The sequence below is a fragment of the Lissotriton vulgaris genome, chromosome 5, assembly GCF_964263255.1.
Source record: "Lissotriton vulgaris chromosome 5, aLisVul1.2, whole genome shotgun sequence".
Classification (NCBI taxonomy): Eukaryota; Metazoa; Chordata; class Amphibia; order Caudata; family Salamandridae; genus Lissotriton; species Lissotriton vulgaris.
In genome coordinates this window covers 1,138,772,435-1,138,790,023 of record NC_141693.1, presented here as the reverse complement: position 1 = coordinate 1,138,790,023, position 17,589 = coordinate 1,138,772,435, and the positions used below count along the sequence as shown (strand labels likewise).

The following is a 17,589-nucleotide window of genomic DNA, read 5'->3' as shown; positions in this document are numbered from 1 at the left end:
ATTTTAGAAATTCGCTGTACATGTTGTTATCCAATTCTTCTTGGGATTCAGTCTGAACATTTCGTATAAGGTTGAACAACACTGTGAACTGTTTTTCTGTGCTCGGTAAAACAACAGCCCCATACGTTTTAGACACAACACAGAGGCACAGTTGCTGTTTTCCAATACAGGACATCAGAGCTTATAAACCGAGACTTGCCCTTTGGAAAACAATAAGGAGGATTCTAGCATAGGGAAAAGGTCTTGAAACAGATGCACCTGAGAAGCGGAACAGCTAACTTCTAATTCTAGGTATGGGGTCCGGTGCTAATCCCAGAGATCACGGATATAACCTTGTGCTCAGATAGTGAGGGTAGTCTTAGGCAGATATATCATTTTCCATGAAAGGGTTTTTTATTGTATACAATTTGCTCGTAATGCTGATTACTTTGCTCAGTTATAAATGTTTTCTAAGCGCAGCACAACTGCTTCATAAAAGAGCTCAAAAGTTTCAATAAATATTGTCTACTTTCCTAATGTCTTTCTTTTGCTTATTATGGACATGCATGAGGGAGAAACAAAAGATAAATATCTGCTTCCACGGTTCCCGTGGCGACTACAGAGTTGAGTTCTAGGTTGCCATTTCACCTGTTACTCTGGAAAGGTTAGGAAGGCAGGTAAGGCGCTGCGAGCTAATCGGATTTGGGCCCATAGGCACTGATGTTGTATAATGACTCAGCCCCTACATTCTGACGTCCTGTGATTTCTGGTGGAATTGGCTTGGTAGTTTAGTCTGCCCTGTTCCCATGATGCACTGGGCAAGGGACAGACTGATTTGCATATAGCCAGTGTAGGAGAGTAGGGTCTGCAATCCTATGATCACTCAGATTTTTTTGCTTTTGTTTCACTGGTTTACGACTTTCTCTGGCTGTGGGCCTGCCAATCAGACCCACAGCCTAGCTGTTCTCTCACTAAATTGACATGTGTCCCTTAAATGCATTATGCAATTGGTACTGGGCCACCTTATCAGACCCTGTAACTCAGGGCATAGGTGTACCCTGAGCCCATTTGCAGCTTGCGGAACCAAGTCCTAATAGCTGTTCCATGATAACGCATACCATATACTCTTAAGTGCATTATAATCCTCGCGGTTAAATGCTATCTTTGGTATTGCTTTATCAAAACATGTCGAGTAAGGTGTCATACGAATTGGAATACTAACCCCTCGCCAATTCTAGCGACGGGGTTAGCATTCCACCCTTCTAGAGGGACACAACATGTATGTAACTGTGAACCCTGGTTAAAGTTAACTGAAGCCTCAGCTCCACAAAATGGATGCTGCCACCAGAGACACGAGTCTGACCTCCTGCTGCTGGGAGTCCTTCCAGCGAGGAGAGCTTAGACAAAGGGTTTCCTGTCAGGGGCGGTGCTAGCACCATCCCAGACAGGGTTTTGTGTATCCTGGGTAGGCAGGGCTTTACAGGAAGGTGACTGCAAGTGGCACCCCGGTGCTCACTACGCATCTGCCGGCTAGAACCAGTTCCAGGGGCACACCAGCCCCTGGCCTGGGGAAAGTCCGGCATGGGAGAGGGGTGTAACCACCCCCCTTCCTGGTCCTACCCCTAGGGCAGGACCTTGTCGCGTACCCACCCCTTTCTTTAGGATAAAGGCAGGAGCGGGGACCCTTCCAAATTAGATCATCTTTGAATCAAGAAACTACTTTCTACGAAAGGAACTCTCGACTTCTTCTCAAGATTTCTGCCTTGTGGCTAAGGAGTAGTCACCCTGCATCCGCAGGCACCATCTAAGAACTCTGCGGTTTGCTGCACGTCCTTTCTAAGGAATCCGACCGACCAGCACAACGAGACCCGGCTTCCCTGGCACCTCTGACCTCTACCTACCTCTAGAGCTAAGCTGAGAACCGTAGGTGCGACGAGACCTCGAGGGACCGGCCATCATCAGAACTGCACGACTTCTATCCAGCACGACCGCCGAGGGATCCTCTGGTGAGTGCTTTGGGGTCCGAGAAGCCCCGACCCGGAGCAGCTCCAGCACCGAAGTCCAGCCTCCCAGCATCTCCACGATCTGCGTGGGGCCCTTCTGCTTTTTGCTGCGCACCGCGTTGTTTGGCTACTAGCCCGCTGGCTTGTGGCCTTCTTAACGACGAACGACGACATCACTGCTGCTGGTCTGGTTGCTCCAGACTGGCCCTTGCTCCCTTCCAAAAGAGGAGCACCCCAGACCCTCCTGGTCCACATCAGACGCCATTTTAGGTCCACCGCGTGGGCTTGAATTTGCCAAGACTTGTTGCCCCAATCCTGGGTCCAGCGACGTCGACAGCATCATCCATCGTGGGACAGCTCGCACCTCCATCCTGGTCGCCGACAACGCCTCCTGGTCCGTGAGACTGCAGAGCCCAGCGTCACCCACTCACCTAGTCGAGGTGACTACCATCCGGTGCCCTCCTGGTGCCACCGACTACTGGCTAGTAGTTGTGAGAAGTTGGCCCGATATGCAACGTTCGCTATTCTAGCGACCGCTATGTATCGTTCCAACGTCCCTTATGGTGTTTGGTTGTAAGTCAACCTATAGACCAGCTATCCTAGTAGCGTGGATACGAGCAGTCTAAGGCTAAAGACTCGAGAGGGCGCGTTAAGCCAGCTGTTTACCACACATGTACCCCTTGAACACCCAGTGAAAGGACACCACACAAGTGTTATGAAAATAAACAGGATATTTATTAAGATTCACAACAGCCCTGGACTCTTTATGAGGACAGGGTACTAAGCACAAACCAAATCTCTTAGGAAAATACTTCAAGTGCACAATTAAAACAAGTGTCCGAGGACACGGAAAGTTTAAGGTCTCGGGCGGACCCGATAAGGCAAGTCGGAAGCGAGGGACTCGGGACCCTAGAGTAAAGAGGCTATGCAGGCACCGAAATGCCGAGTTACCTAGCCACGAGGGCTGCGGCTGCACAAGTCTTACAGGCGTCGGGGTCTTCGCTGACGAGCCAGGAGCCGGAAGAAAAAGAGTTGCTGGCCGGCGACCAGTGATGAATAATTCGTAGAGATCCAAGCCTGGATCAGAGATTGTTGATACCTGAAAGCAGAGGGGACCAAGTTCGTACTACTAGCCAGTAGTCAGAGGGTACCAGGATGGCACCGGTTGGCCGTCACCTCGACCAGGTGAGTGGGCGACGCTAGGCTCTGCAGTCTCACGGACCAGGAGGCGTTGTCGGCGACCACGGCGGAGGTGCGAGCTGTCCCACGAAGGATGATGCTGTCGGCGTCGCTGGGCCCAGGATGGGGCAACAAGCCTTGGCAGATCTCAGGGCCACGTGGTGGGCCTAAGATGGCGTCTTGAGTGGACCAGGAGGGTCCGGGGTGCATCTCGCAGAGATGGAAGCAAGGGCCAGTCTGGAGCAACCAGACCAGCAGTGTTGATTGTCGGATGTCGTCAGAGAAGGGCACAAGCCAGCGGCTAGTGACCAGACAACGTGCTGAGCAGCGAGCAGAAGGGCCCCACGCAGATCGTGGAGATGCTGGGAGACTGCACTTCGGTGCTAGAGCGGCTCAGGGTCGGGGCTTCTCGGACCCCAGAGCACTCACCAGGGAATCGCTTCGATGGTCGTGCTGGTTTAAGAGCGTGCAGGTTCTGATGATGGCCGGTCCCTCGAGGTCTCGTCGCATCCACAGATCGCAGCTGCGCTGATGACGTGGGTAGAGGTCAGAGGTGCCAGGGAAGCCGGTTCTCGTCGAGCTGGGCCGTCGGATCCTTGAGGAAGGACTTGCAGCAAACCGCAGAGTTCTTAGATGGTGCCCGCTGATGCAGGGTGACTACTCCTTAGTCACAAGGGAGAAATCTTGAGAAGAGTCTTGAGTGTCCTTTCGTAGAAAGTAGTTCTTGATTCAAAGATGATCTGCTTTGAACAGGGGGCCCGCTCCTATCTTTATACTAAAAAAGGGGGCTGACCCGGTGACTAGGTCCTGCCTATGGGTGGGACCAGGAGGGGGGTGGTTACACCCCTCTCCCCTGCTGGACTTCCCCAGGCCAGGGGCTGGTGTGCCCCTGGAACTGGTTCTGACTGGCCTATGCGTAGTGAGCACCGGGGTGCCACTCAGCAGTCACCTTCCTGAAAAGCCCTGCCTACCCAGGATACACAAAACCATGTCTGGGACGGTGCTAGCACCGCCCCGGACAGGAAACCCTTTGTCCAGGCCTCCCTCGCTGGAAGGACTCCCAGCAGCAGGAGGTCAGACTCGTGTCTGTGGTGGCAGCATCCATTTTGTGGAGCTGAGGCTTCAGTTAACTTTAACCGGGGTTCACAGTTACATACATGTCGTGTCCCTCTAGAAGGGTGGAATGCTAACCCCGTCGCCAGAATTGGCGAGGGGTTAGTATTCCAATTCGTATGACACGTTACTCGACATGTTTTGATAAAGCAATACCAAAGATAGCATTTAACCGCGAGGATTATAATGCACTTAAGAGTATATGGTATGCGATATCATGGAACAGCTATTAGGACTTGGTTCCGCAAGCTGCAGACAGGCTCAGCTCATGCCAGAGCACCATCTCACACGATTCCAAGCACTCTGCCTTCAGGATTGTCAAGGCCTGCCATAGGAGTGACTGATAGGAATCTGTGTGTCCATTTTAGGGTTAGGTATAGGTATACTACACCTACAGCAAAGGGTGATTACACGACTTTGCCCCAGCTGTCATGCAGCCAGTTGTGTCAAATTTAGGAGGCCAGCCAGGGGTGGCATAATACATGCTGCAGCCCCTGGCAGCCCTGGGTACACCCATGCCCTGAGTTACAGGGTCTGATAGGGTGGCCCAGTACCAATTGGAAATGTACCTAGGGTACATGGAATCCATTTTAAAGAGAGAGCAGTAGGCCTGGGGTCCTGATTGGCAGGGTCCCAGGTTGACTATGTCCAAAACCAGCTAAAACACAGGGCAAAAAGTTGGGGGCAACCATAGTCAGGATGTACCTTCCTACAGTAGTCACGAACTTGGTCCCCTCTGCTTTCAGGTGTCATACATCTTCGATCCAGGCTTGGATCACTCGAACAATCTTCACTGGTCGCCTGCCATCAACTTCTTTTCTTCAGGCTCCTGGTTCGTCTACGAGGATTCGCGAAGTCTTTTGAGACCTATGCAGCTGCAGCCCCTGGGCTAGGTAACTTCGGCATTTCGGTGCCCCAGCATAGCCTCACTATCCAAGGGTCAGGATCCACTGTCGTTTTCGACCTACCTTATCGGGTTCGCCCGAGAACACTAACTTTGTCTTTACTAGCTCCCATAGACTTTGTCCCCATCCCGCGTGAGAGTGCACACTCTGCACCCGAGTCCCCTAGGCCTCCTACTAGTAATCTGAAGGTTCAGTAACGTAGTCCTAGCGATTCCAAAGCCTATTAGTACAGTACTTACCTGCTAGTAATTTCGCATTCCACTTCCATAGTATATGGTTTTCCGTGCCCCTCGGGCATTTGTGTAAATTGTGCAACTTGAAGTATTTTTATAAGAGTTTTGTTGTGTGCTTAGTACCCTGTCCTCATAAAGAGTACAGGGCTGTTGTGATCTAAATAAAAACACTGTTTATTTTCATAACACTTGTGTGGTGTCCTTTCACTTGGTGTTCAAGGGGTATATGTGATGGTATAACAGCTGGCTTAACACGCCCTCTAGAGTTTAGCCCGAAGACTGCTCGTATCCACACTACTAGGATAGCTGGTCTATAAGGTTGACTTACAACCAATCACCATAAGGGTTGTTTGGACTGATACAAAGTGCTCACTAGAATAGTGAACATTATATATCAGGCCAACTTCTCAAAGCCACGTTCTGAGCTGGGATGGTGCAGTGAGCTAAATAACGGTGATGGATCAAGCCCTGATCTTTGGACTGGGTAAGAGTGGTCTGCTTAATTCAGACACTCTGTTCATCACCACCCCCTTTTCTGAATCGTTTTTGGCCACTATAGGTGTGGCAGGGTATACTCAGACATGAGTCCCTTGCTCACTGCACCATCAGGATTCAAGCAAGCCGGGCCGACGACGGCTGAAATGCCAGAAACCTGTCCCCGGAAGCTTGTCTCCTTTCTGGTGAAGAATTGGCTTGGTAGTTTAGTCTGCCCTGTTCCCATGATGCACTGGGCCAGGGACAGACTGATTTGCATATAGCCAGGTTCTGAGCTGGGATGGTGCAGTGAGCTAAATAACGGTGATGGATCAAGCCCTGATCTTTGGACTGGGTAAGAGTGGTCTGCTTAATTCAGACACTCTGTTCATCACCACCCCCTTTTCTGAATCGTTTTTGGCCACTATAGGTGTGGCAGGGTATACTCAGACATGAGTCCCTTGCTCACTGCACCATCAGGATTCAAGCAAGCCGGGCCGACGATGGCTGAAATGCCAGAAACCGGTCCCCGGAAGCTTGTCTCCTTTCTGGTGAAGAATTGGCTTGGTAGTTTAGTCTGCCCTGTTCCCATGATGCACTGGGCCAGGGACAGACTGATTTGCATATAGCCAGGTTCTGAGCTGGGATGGTGCAGTGAGCTAAATAACGGTGATGGATCAAGCCCTGATCTTTGGACTGGGTAAGAGTGGTCTGCTTAATTCAGACACTCTGTTCATCACCACCCCCTTTTCTGAATCGTCCTGTGATCCCAGGCACAGATCTGTTTCCAAACAGAATCCCTGAAACATAGCGGTGCTGGTGTGGTTCTTATTTCACGGATCGCCTGAGTAGTACTTGTGCGTAAACATAATAGGTTGTTACATCTAATACCGGAGACATCCGTGGTGTTGGTTATTAAATTTTAGGTATCACCCAATTCTATTGGTTGTTCAAGCTTGAACCTTAAAAATTATAATCCATTGTTGTGTTTGCACTTTATTTCCACATCTTTTCTGATCATGGCACAGCCAAAGTCCGTCCCAATTGCAGACCTGCTGTCCATGAACATGTAACTTTCCATGGACTTACTAATGCAGGTGGTAACTTTTTTATTCCCGGTTGAACCCCACAGTGGCTATTGCTTTGAAGTCTTTTATTCTTGGGTCAATTTTTCAACTGTGGATGCGTAAACTAACACATTTCCTAAATACACAATTGTTGCACCACCACAGGCATCCAGAGCATACATACTCCTAGAAATACCACTTTCCAATTGGGAACATCAAGCTTGGCTCCTAGTCTCCACTCCACACATACCTGCACCAGTATGCGCAGGTTCCCTTAGTAATGAAGGGGCCACCTGGCAAGTATTAGCTGGTTATACACTATTCCCTAAATTAGAAATCTGAAAGCTCAAGAGCTACAACAAATATACAATAGTCTAGTTAGACTATACAAACGCTTAACTCTGTATGTTTCGTGCACCTTTTTGGCTGTCCCAGTAATTGGCCAACAATAAGTCCTGTAATTGTTTGGTCAATTGAAGCACCAAATATGTATCAAATTTCTGATACACATTCTCCTTGTTCATCTCAGAACTCAACTGCCAAGCAATTCGAGAAAGGAGGGTGTTCTGATCGCAGACAAGAAGAGAATGTGGAACTGAAAAGGGTCTCACAATGCTCATATGACTGGAAGATTTACAAAGATAAATCTTCTCAGTTTAAACCACAATTTCAAAAGAGTAAGTTGCGGCTATAACCGCAAACTGTGCCACAAACACGGAGAACTCTGCTCATGAACAGCAGTTGGGCGGTGACTCTCCTCAACAGCGTGACATAAGTCACTATAGGTAGTGTGCCGGAATCTCCAGGAGTTTCTCACAGTGAGAGAAACTAATGACTTAGCTACAGTTGAAACTCCAGCTAGGCGGGTAGCCCCTCCAGATAGATAATTCGGATATACAAATTGAGGTTGACCTACAGCGCACAATTAAAGTAATATTCTAGGAGCCTTTAACTCTGTCTTCGGATGTCCATTGACCCCTGCAGTTTGTCCAAATATTCCCACAAGGTGAGGATGTAATAATTCCATCCTTTTCTGCGCTTGTCAAACAAGCATATGCAGCAGAATGGTGCTTGCACAAGCTCCAACATTATATTGTAATCATGTCAGCTGGGATAAGGACTTTTCTTATAACTTAATACCCATAAGGTCCACCCCACCACCAATGCAAGCTCAATACCCCATTAAACAGGATGCTAAAGCATGTTAGAGAATGATTAGTTACTTACCTGTAATCCTAGTTCTCTTCCAGGGGTATCCTTATCAAAGTCATAAGCATTACAATATTCCCTCCCATGCGCGGGACCCCGGAAACAATATATTAAATGTGATATATATATATATATATATATATATATATATATATATATATATATATATATATATATAAGCAATTGCAGTCAAATAAACAGTAGAGCTGAATTATGCTGTAAATAATTTCCACCATACATGAACATCTGCATTAGAAACATGAGAAACAACACCAAAGATTGTTTAGAAACTGTTTTAATGCTCAGGAAGCAGTAGAAATTCTTATAACTCACTGAAAGCATAGAAAGCTCTCAGGCTGCATTGCAACACACAGTCTAAAAAGACTGAAAAGCTAACCTGTAGCTGCATGTAATAAAAAACTGACACCGTGCCTTTAAGGCACTCATGACCCCCAGTATCCCATCATGCCTCAGGGGTGACAGTTGGGTCAGTTGTTCTTTTCGGAGACTTAAAAAAACAAGTAACAAATAGCTTAACAATATCTCCTCATTAACGAGTGTCCTTTGCTGGGGGGAGGCAGGAGGGTTGCTTATGACTTTGATGAGGATACCCCTGGAAGAGAACTAGGATTACAGGTAAGTAACTAATCCTTCTCTTCCAGGGGATCCTCATCAATAGTCATAAGCATTAGAATAGAATAGCAAGCCTCACCTCAACCCTGCGGGCAAAGGAATAATACAACAGTAATTTCCCATCAACAAGCCTGAGCAGGCCATATGCTACCCAAACAGATTCCTCAAGGAGGCTTGCCCTACTTGAGTATCAGCCCTGGAATCAGATTCTAGACAGTAATGCCTCGTAAAGGTATGAACTGATTTCCAGGTTGCAGCCTTGCATATCTCTGACATAGGAATGTCATGTAAGAAAGCTACTGTGGCCGCTTTCCCTCTAGTAGAATGTGCTTTGGGTGACCTCAATAAAGGTTTGCCTGCAAGCTGATAGGCCAATTTAATGCAGGAGACAATCCATCTGGAGATGGATCTCTTGGCTGCTGGAAAGCCTGTTCTCATTGAACCATAGTTTTCAAATAGTTGATCTGTCTTCCTGATCCCCTTGGTCTGTTCCAAATAGAACTTGAGCACTCTCTTAAGATCCAAGGAAGTGCAGTGACCTCTCGGCTGGGGTCCTAGGATTTGGAAAAAACGAAGGGAGGGAAATGGACTGATTTATATGAAAATCAGAAACCACCTTAGGCAAGAAGGATGGATGAGCTCTCAGGACTACTCTATTGTGGTGGAAAACAGTATATGGTTCCTTTGTACAGAGCGCTTGTATCTCACTTACTCTGCGCGCTGACGTAATTGCCATTAAAAAGGCTGCTTTCCAAGAGAGATGTTGCAAAGAGGCCTTGTGGATGGGTTCGAAAGGATGTGACATTAACCTGGATAGAACCAGGTTCAATTCCCAAGGAGGAGAAGGATTTTGCACAGGGGATAGGCTTTTTTCAAACCCTGTAGGAAATCCTAGACCACTGGAACCTGAAAGAAAGAAATCTGATTAGGTGATTTTCTGTACGCTACTATGGCTGACAGATGCACTCTAATGGAAGCATATTTCAACCCAGAAGTTGCCAAGGAAAGGAGGTATGGAAGGATTACTTCCTCCTGCCCTTTAGTAGGATCTAAGTGACGATCCCTACACCATATGTAAAATCTTTTCAACTTGAACGCATAAGACGCTCTTGTGGAAGGTCTCTTAGCCTCTTTTAAAATGTGCATACATTCGGGAGGCAGGTTCAGGTGCCCATATTGCAGGACCTCAGGAGACATGCTGTCAGGTTCAGTGATGGGAGGTTGGGATGCTGCATCCTCCCGTTCGTCTTGCTCAACAGGTCCGGTCTGCAAGGAAGTCGTCTGTGTGGACACACAGACAGATGCAGAAGGTCCGGGTACCACTGTGAGAAGTTGGCCTGATATATAGTGCTCACTATTCTAGTGATCACTGTGTATCATGCCAAACGACCCTTATTGATAATTGGTTGTAAGTCAACCTTATAGACCAGCTATCCTAGTAGCGTGGACAAGAGCAGTCTTTAGGCTAAACTCTAGAGGGTGTGTTAAGCCAGCTGTTTTACCATCACATATACCCCTTGAACACCAAGTGAAAGGACAAGACACAAGTTGTTATGAAAATAAAGTATATTTATTTATAACAAGTCTACCCTGAACTTCTTTATGAGTCAGGGAGCTAAGGACAATACAAAACTCTTACGAAAATACTACAAGTTGCACAATTTACACAAATGCCCAAGGGGCACGAAAAACCATATACTCTAAAAGTGGAATGCAAAATGCTAGCAGGTGAGTAACAAGAACCAGAGGCTTAAGGACCGCTAGGACTACACTACTGAACGCTAAGGTTAGGAGCAGGAGGTCTAGGGATCTCGGGTGCAGAGTGTGCACTCTCACGCGGGATGTAGGACAAAGTCTATGGATGCTAGCAATTCTAAAGTTACTGTTTCCGGACGAATCCGACTAGGTAGACTAAAAACGAAAAAGGATCTGGACACTTGGATAGTGAACCTGCGTTGGAGCACCGAAATGCTCGGGTTACCTAGCCCAGGGGCTGCGGCTGCATAGGGTTCAAAAGACGTCGGGAATCCTCGTTGTAGTCGATGGAGCCTGAAAGAAGATGTTGCTGGCAGGCGACCAGTGAAGATGTTCGTTGTGATCCAAGGCTGGATCGGTGATGGAGACGACCTGAAAGCAGAGGGGACTCAGTTCTTAATCACTAGCCAGTTAATGTTAATGTTAATGTTAGTAGGTATTTGTAAGCGCTCGTACGCCCGGGGGCTTCATGGCGCTGTAGAAAGGAACGAACGCAAAGGTCACAGAAGAGGGGGAGCAGCTCAGCAATGCGCCTGAGTGAAAAGCCAGGTTTTCAAGGAGTGTCTAAAACTGAGGATGTTGTCATTCAGTTTCAGATGAAGGGGAAGGGAATTCCAAAAACCAGCTGCAAGATGGTCAAAGCAGCTGCCTCCCAGACGTTTCCTCTTATAAGGTGGGACAGTCAGAAGGGATTTGTGGATAGACCGGAGGTTGCGGGAGGGAATGTATCTCTTAAACATGTCTCTGATGAAAAGGGGGCCAGAGTCATGCAGAGATTTGAATAAAATGCACCCTGTTTTAAAAGCCACACGCTGCTCCACGGGCAGCCAGTGTAGCTGTTTCAGGCCGGATCTAACAGACTGCCTCTTAGAGAGGTTCAGGAGGAGTCTAGCAGCCTGATTCTGAACCAGCTGAAGGCGTTTTAGCTCTCCAGCTTGAATGCCAAAATAGAGACTGTTAGAAAAATCTAGTCTGGACAGAACCAGGGAGATGACAATCTGAGTGAGGGCAGCTGGGGAAAAGAAGCTGGCGATTTTCTTGATTTTCTTCAGCTGGAAAAAACTAGCTGAAACAACTGCTCCTACTTGTTTTTTGAGAGAAAGGTCCTCACTGATGTGTATACCCAGACTCTTGACCGAGGAAGACTTGAGTGGAGGGGCTCCCATACTGGAAGGCCAGAAGCTGGGGTTCCAACTAAGCGCACTCCGTCCCGGCAAGACCAATTCGGTCTTGCCAGGGTTAAGTTTCAGATGACTGCAGTTCATCCAGTTTAAAATGTGGGACATAGTATTTTGAAATTCAACAACAGCGTCCTTGGTGTTTAAAGGAAAAATGAGCTGCAGATCGTCTGCATAGTTGAAAATTGTCACTTTGGCCCTCCTAAGGGAGTACAGAAGGGGACGTAGATATAAATTAAAAAGCAAGGGTGATAACGAAGAGCCCTGCGGGACTCCACAGGTAGCAGGTATGGTGGGGGCAGTGAAAGGTCCCAGTCTGACAGCCTGAGTACGCCCAGTGATAAATGATCGAATCCAGCTCAGTGCCAGGCCCCTTAGACCTGCCTGCTCGACACGGTCGACCAAGATGTTATAGTCGACCGTGTCGAATGCAGCCGAGAGGTCCAGTAGCACCAGAGCCTGATGTATTCCTTCATCCGCATTCCGTCTCAGAGTGTTCTGCACCGAGAGAATAACCGCCTCAGTAGAGTGACATGGGCGGAAACCAGCCTGATTCGGTGCAAAATACTCTGATTCTTCCAAAAATTTGGAGATGCTGTTACAGACATGAGCCTCCAAAAGTTTGGCACAGTAAGGCAGCAGGGATATGGGCCTGTAATTTTGCAGGTCCTGCGGGTTAGCTCCTACTTTTTTTATCAAGGGAATGAGAAGGGCTTTTTTAAAGTTTTTAAAGTGATTGTGTGGGCACCGGGATGGCACCGGATGAGGTCACCGCGATCAGGTGAGTGGGCGACGCTGAACTTGGCAGCCACACGGGCCAGGAGGCGTTGTCAGCGACCAGGCTGGAGGTGCGAGCTGTCCCACGAGGGTGTCTGCTGTCGGCGACGCTGGATCCAAGATTGGAGCAACAAACCTTGGCAAAGGCAAGCCCAGGCGGTGGAGTCAAGATGGCGTCTGGAGTGGACCAGGAGGGTCCGGGGTGCTCCTCTTTTGGAAGGGAGCAAGGGCCAGTCTGGAGCAACCAGACCAGCAGTGAAAATGTTGTGGTACGTCGTCAGGAGGGCCACTAGCCAACGGGCAAGTGACCAGACAACGTGGCAAGCAGCAAAGAGCAGAAGGGCCCCACGCAGATCTCGTAGATGCTGGGGGGCTGGACTTCGGTGCTGGAGCTGCTCTGGGTTGGGGCTTCTCAAACCCCAGTGCACTCACTCGAGGATCCCTCGGCGGTCGTGCTGGTTAAGCGTTGTGCAGGTTTTGAAGATGGCCGGTCCCTCAGGTCTCGTCACACCCACGAATCTCAGCTGGGATGATGATGCAGGTAGAGGTCAGAGATGGCAGGGAATCCAGGTCTCGTCGAGCTGGTCAGTTTTTATTTCGGAGGATGGACGTGCAGCAAACCGCAACCGCTTAGGTGGTGCCTGCTGGTGCAGGGTGGCTACTCCTTAGCCACAAGGGAGAGTCTTCAGAGAATGTCAAGAGTTCCTTTCGTGGAAAGTAGTTCAAGATTCAAGATTATCTAATTTGGGAAGGGGGCCCGCTCCTACCTTTATCCTAAGAAAAGGGGCTGGCACGCGACTAGGGCCTGCCCATGGGTGGGACCAGGAGGGGGGGTGGTTACACCCCTCTCCTTTGTCCGGTCTCTCCCCAGCTCAGGGGCTGGGGTGCAACTGGAACTGGTTTGAGCCGGCATATGCACAGTGAGCACCGGGGTGCCACTTGCAGTAACCTTCCTCTCAGCTCTGCCTACCTGGGATACACAAAATCCTGTCTGGGATGGTGCTAGCACCGCCCCTGACAGGAAACCCTTTGTCCGAGCTCTCCTCGCTGGAAGGACTCCCAGCAGCAGGAGGTCAGACTTGTGTCTGTGGTGGCAGCATCCATTTTGTGATGCTGAGGCTCGAGTTAACTGTAACCGGGGTTCACAGTTACATACATGTCGTGTCCCTCTAGAAGGGTGGAATGCTCACCCCGTCGCCAGAATTGGCGAGGGGTTAGTATTACAATAAGTATGACACCTTACTCGACATGTTTTGATAAAGCGATACCAAAGTTGGCAAATAACCGCGAGGATTATAATCCACTTAAGAGTATATGGTACGCGTTATCATGGAACAGCTATTAGGACTTGGTTCCGCAAGCTGCAAACAGGCTCAGCTCATACCAGAGCACCATCTCACATAATTCCAAGCACTCTGCCCTGAGGATTGATAAGGCCTGCCATAGGAGTGACTGATAGGAATACATGTGTCCATTTTAGGTTTAGATATAGGAATACTATATCTAAAGCAAAGGGTGATTACACCACCTTGCCCCAGCTGTCGTGCAGCCAGTTGTGTCAGATTTGGGTGGCCAGCCAGGGAGTGCATAATACATGCTGCAGCCCCTGGTCGGCCCTGGGTACACCTATGCCCTGGATACCTAAGGTATGCTGTACAGGGACTGATAAGGTGGCCCAGTACCAATTGGTAAATGCACCTAAGGTACATGTGTGTCAATTTAGAGAGAGAACAGCTAGGCTGTGGGTCTGATTAGCAGGCCCACAGCCAGGAAAAGTCCTAAACCTGTGAAGCAAAAAGCAAAAATCGGGGGTGACCATAGGATTGCAGACCCCACTCTCCTACAACCACCACTGCCATGGCCAATCCGGAGCTATCAAGATCATCTCCATGTCCGACCTGAGGAGCTTGGACACTACCTTCGGAATCAGAGCCAGGGGCGGAAACGCGTAAGCAAATGTTCCTGACCAATCTATCAGGAGAGCATTCCCCTGCGTCCCTGGTCGGTGGAATCTGGACGCGAAGGCATGGCATTTTGCGTTTGTCGTCTGCAAACAAGTCTATGGTTGAACGACCCCAGCAACGAAAAAGCTCTTCTACCACTTTGTCGTTTAGCACCCAGTCTTGCTGATCTTCAAAGTGCCAGCTGAGTGCGTCTGCCTTGGTGTTTAATTCGCCTGGAAGGTTTACTGCCACCACTGATAGGCCCCGAGCCAGAAGCCAGATCGCCTGAGCCTCCAGGGAGAGATGGCGAGATCGTGTGCCTCCTTGTTTGTTCAGATAGAACATGGTGGTAGTATTGTCTGTCTGAACTAGGACTGAGTCGGTGTTTATAGCTGGAAGAAAAGCCTTGAGAGCCAGATGAACAGCCCGAAGCTCCAGCATGTTGATGTGGTAGGTTTGGTGCTGAGTTGACCACCGACCTTGAATTTGAAGTCACCCCATGTGCGCCCCCCAGCCCTCTAGAGAAGCGTCTGTGACCACGGACAGTGTCAGAAGAGGTTGGTGAAACGGCACGCCCAGCAACACATTCTGAGGAAGAGTCCACCACAGGATGGAAGTCCTCGCTGCCTGGGACAGACTGATCCGATCCTCCCAATTCCCTGTCGCTTGGTCCCACTGGTCCTCTAGAGCCTGCTGCAGAGGCCGCATTCTCAGTCTGGCGTTTGGTATCAGAAAAATGTAGGACACCATGGAGCCCAGCAGGGAAGCTACCTGTCTGACTGTTGGATTCCGAGACTGGAGGAGAGTCCTGCACTTCTGCGTCATAGATGATAGTCTCTCCTCCGAAGGAAACGCTTTTCCCAAACTTGTGTCCAGAACTGCCCCCAGGTAGTGGATGCTCTGAGTTGGTTGCTGGACAGACTTCTCCATGTTCACATGGAGGCCTAGCTTGTGTAACTGTTGTAGGCACAGTTGAAAGTCGTTGAGTACCTTTCGGGGAGATGAGCCTTTTAGGAGCCAGTTGTCCAGGTATGGATGGACGAAGAGCCCCTTCTTGTGTAGATAAGCCGCAACCACTGCCATGCATTTGGTGAAGACTCGTGGTGCTGACTTGAGTCCGAAGGGAAGCACTTTGTACTGGGAGTGCTTGCTTCCTACCATGAATCTCAAGTACTTCCAATGGCGAAGGGCGATTGGAATATGAAAGTACGCATCTTGCAAATCCACCGAACACATCCAATCCCCTAATTGAAGATGTGGACATATTTGGTGAAGAGCCAACATGCGGAACTTTTCTTTGACCACCACCTTGTTCAGAAGGCGAAGGTCCAAGATGGGTCTGAACTTGTCCTCCTGATCTTTTTTGGGGACAAGAAAGTACCTGGAGTAGACTCCTTTTCCCCTTTGAGAGGGAGGCACCTCCTCGATGGCTCTTTTTTGAAGAAGAGACTTGACCTCTCTTCGGAGAAGGTTTAGTTGGTAAGGGCGAGACTTTTTCGGAGGTATGGAGTTTGGGATTGCACGGAAACGTAGTGCATATCCATTGCGCAGTATATTTAGCACCCAACGATCTTTTGTGATGCTGACCCACTCTGCCTGATGTTGCGAAGCACTTCCTCCCACTTGAGTGGGTAACGGCGCCAAAGGAAGCCACTGCTCAAGCTTTCCCTCCTCTCGTCGTGGACGAGGACTGCTGATGACCTCCTCTACCCCTGTTGGATTTCCCTCCTCGAAAGTGGGGTTTTCCCTGATTTTTGTTCTGGGACCACTGAGGGTTTGAACCCTCTGCTGAACCCCTCTGATCTTGTTGGATTTGAAGCGTTGTTTGAATTCTTTCTTCTTCTCCAAACCGACCGCTTTTACCATGTCCAGTTCGTTCTTCATCCGGGTCATCTCTTCATCTGCGTGTTCCCCAAAGAGAGAGGACCCAGAGAAAGGAAGATTCAAGATGCGTTGTTGAGCATCCCGTTTAAGGCCTGTTAAGCGCAACCAAGAAGACCTTCTGGCGCATACTCCATGTGAATAAGAGGGCGCCGCCAACACTGCACCGTCCGCTGCAGTGCTTATCATTTGGTTTGCCACCAGACTGCCTTCTGTTAGTGTTTCTTCAAAGTCCTTTTGGTCTTCCTTCAAGAGCTTGGCTTTGAAGCGCTCCATCGAGTCCCATAAAGCTCTGTCATACCTTCCCAGCAGCGCAGATACACTGGACACCTTCAGGGCAGAAGCGGCAGCATTACAAACTTTGCAACTCTGTTGGACTTGGCCCTTCCTATTATTATTATTATTTAACGATTTATAGAGCGCCTGGTGACCCGGAGGCATCCCCGCGCTGTAACATTTGTGGAGACCAGAGGGGAAAGGGGACACTATTTTGGGAAAAGCAGAGTTTTCCATTTTTTTCGGAAAAGGAGATGGCTGGGTTCCAGCCGCAGGGGGCGAGGAAGTGAGTTCCATCCTGAGGACGCTATCACAGAAAAGCGTCGGCCGCCGGTGCGTGCCTTCTTGAATCTGGGGACATTGGCCAGACGCTCATTGTCCGAGCGTAGGGACCTAGGGGCCTTGTAAGGGGTGACCAAGTCTCTCAGGATAGCAGGGCCAAGACCATTGAGGAGTTTGTGGGCGGTGCACAGGGCCTTAAATTCTACCCTTTGACGTATTGGAAGCCAGTGGAGGGCCTTGAGCGCTGGTCTGGCTGAGACTCTGGAAGGGAGATTCATAAGGAGCCGGGCAGCTGCGTTTTGCGTACGCTGAAGTTTTGCCATGGTGGCTTCAGGAGCTCCAAGAGAGACCATGTTGCTGTAGTCTAGCCGGGCAAGGATCAGACCTTGGACCAGGAGTTTCCTAGATAGGGGCAGAAGTATTGGAAGGATCCTGCGGATGGGGCGCATGAGTCCAAAGCAGGTACCTGCTGTTTTGGCTGCTTGAATTTTCAGAAACAGCTCGGGTTCCAGCCAGACTCCCAAGGTCTTGATTTCTTGTTTCGGGGTGGGCACTTCCCCGAAAACGTCTGGCCAGACCGATGGGGGGATGGTGGTCCATTTCTTGCCCAAAAGCATGACTTCGGTCTTTGATCCGTTTAGTTTGAGCGATGACTCGCACATCCAGTGGTGAATTTCCTGGAGGCAGTTCAGCAGATTGTCT

General features: G+C 49.3%; 1 protein-coding gene across 2 annotated transcripts in view; it reads right to left on the bottom strand.

Annotated features, from left to right (window-relative positions):
• The window catches only part of TDRD1 (tudor domain containing 1), a 1,954,313-nt gene that overhangs the window by 79,006 nt on the left and 1,857,718 nt on the right, over positions 1-17,589 (bottom strand). The gene's annotated exons all lie outside the window — the stretch shown is intronic.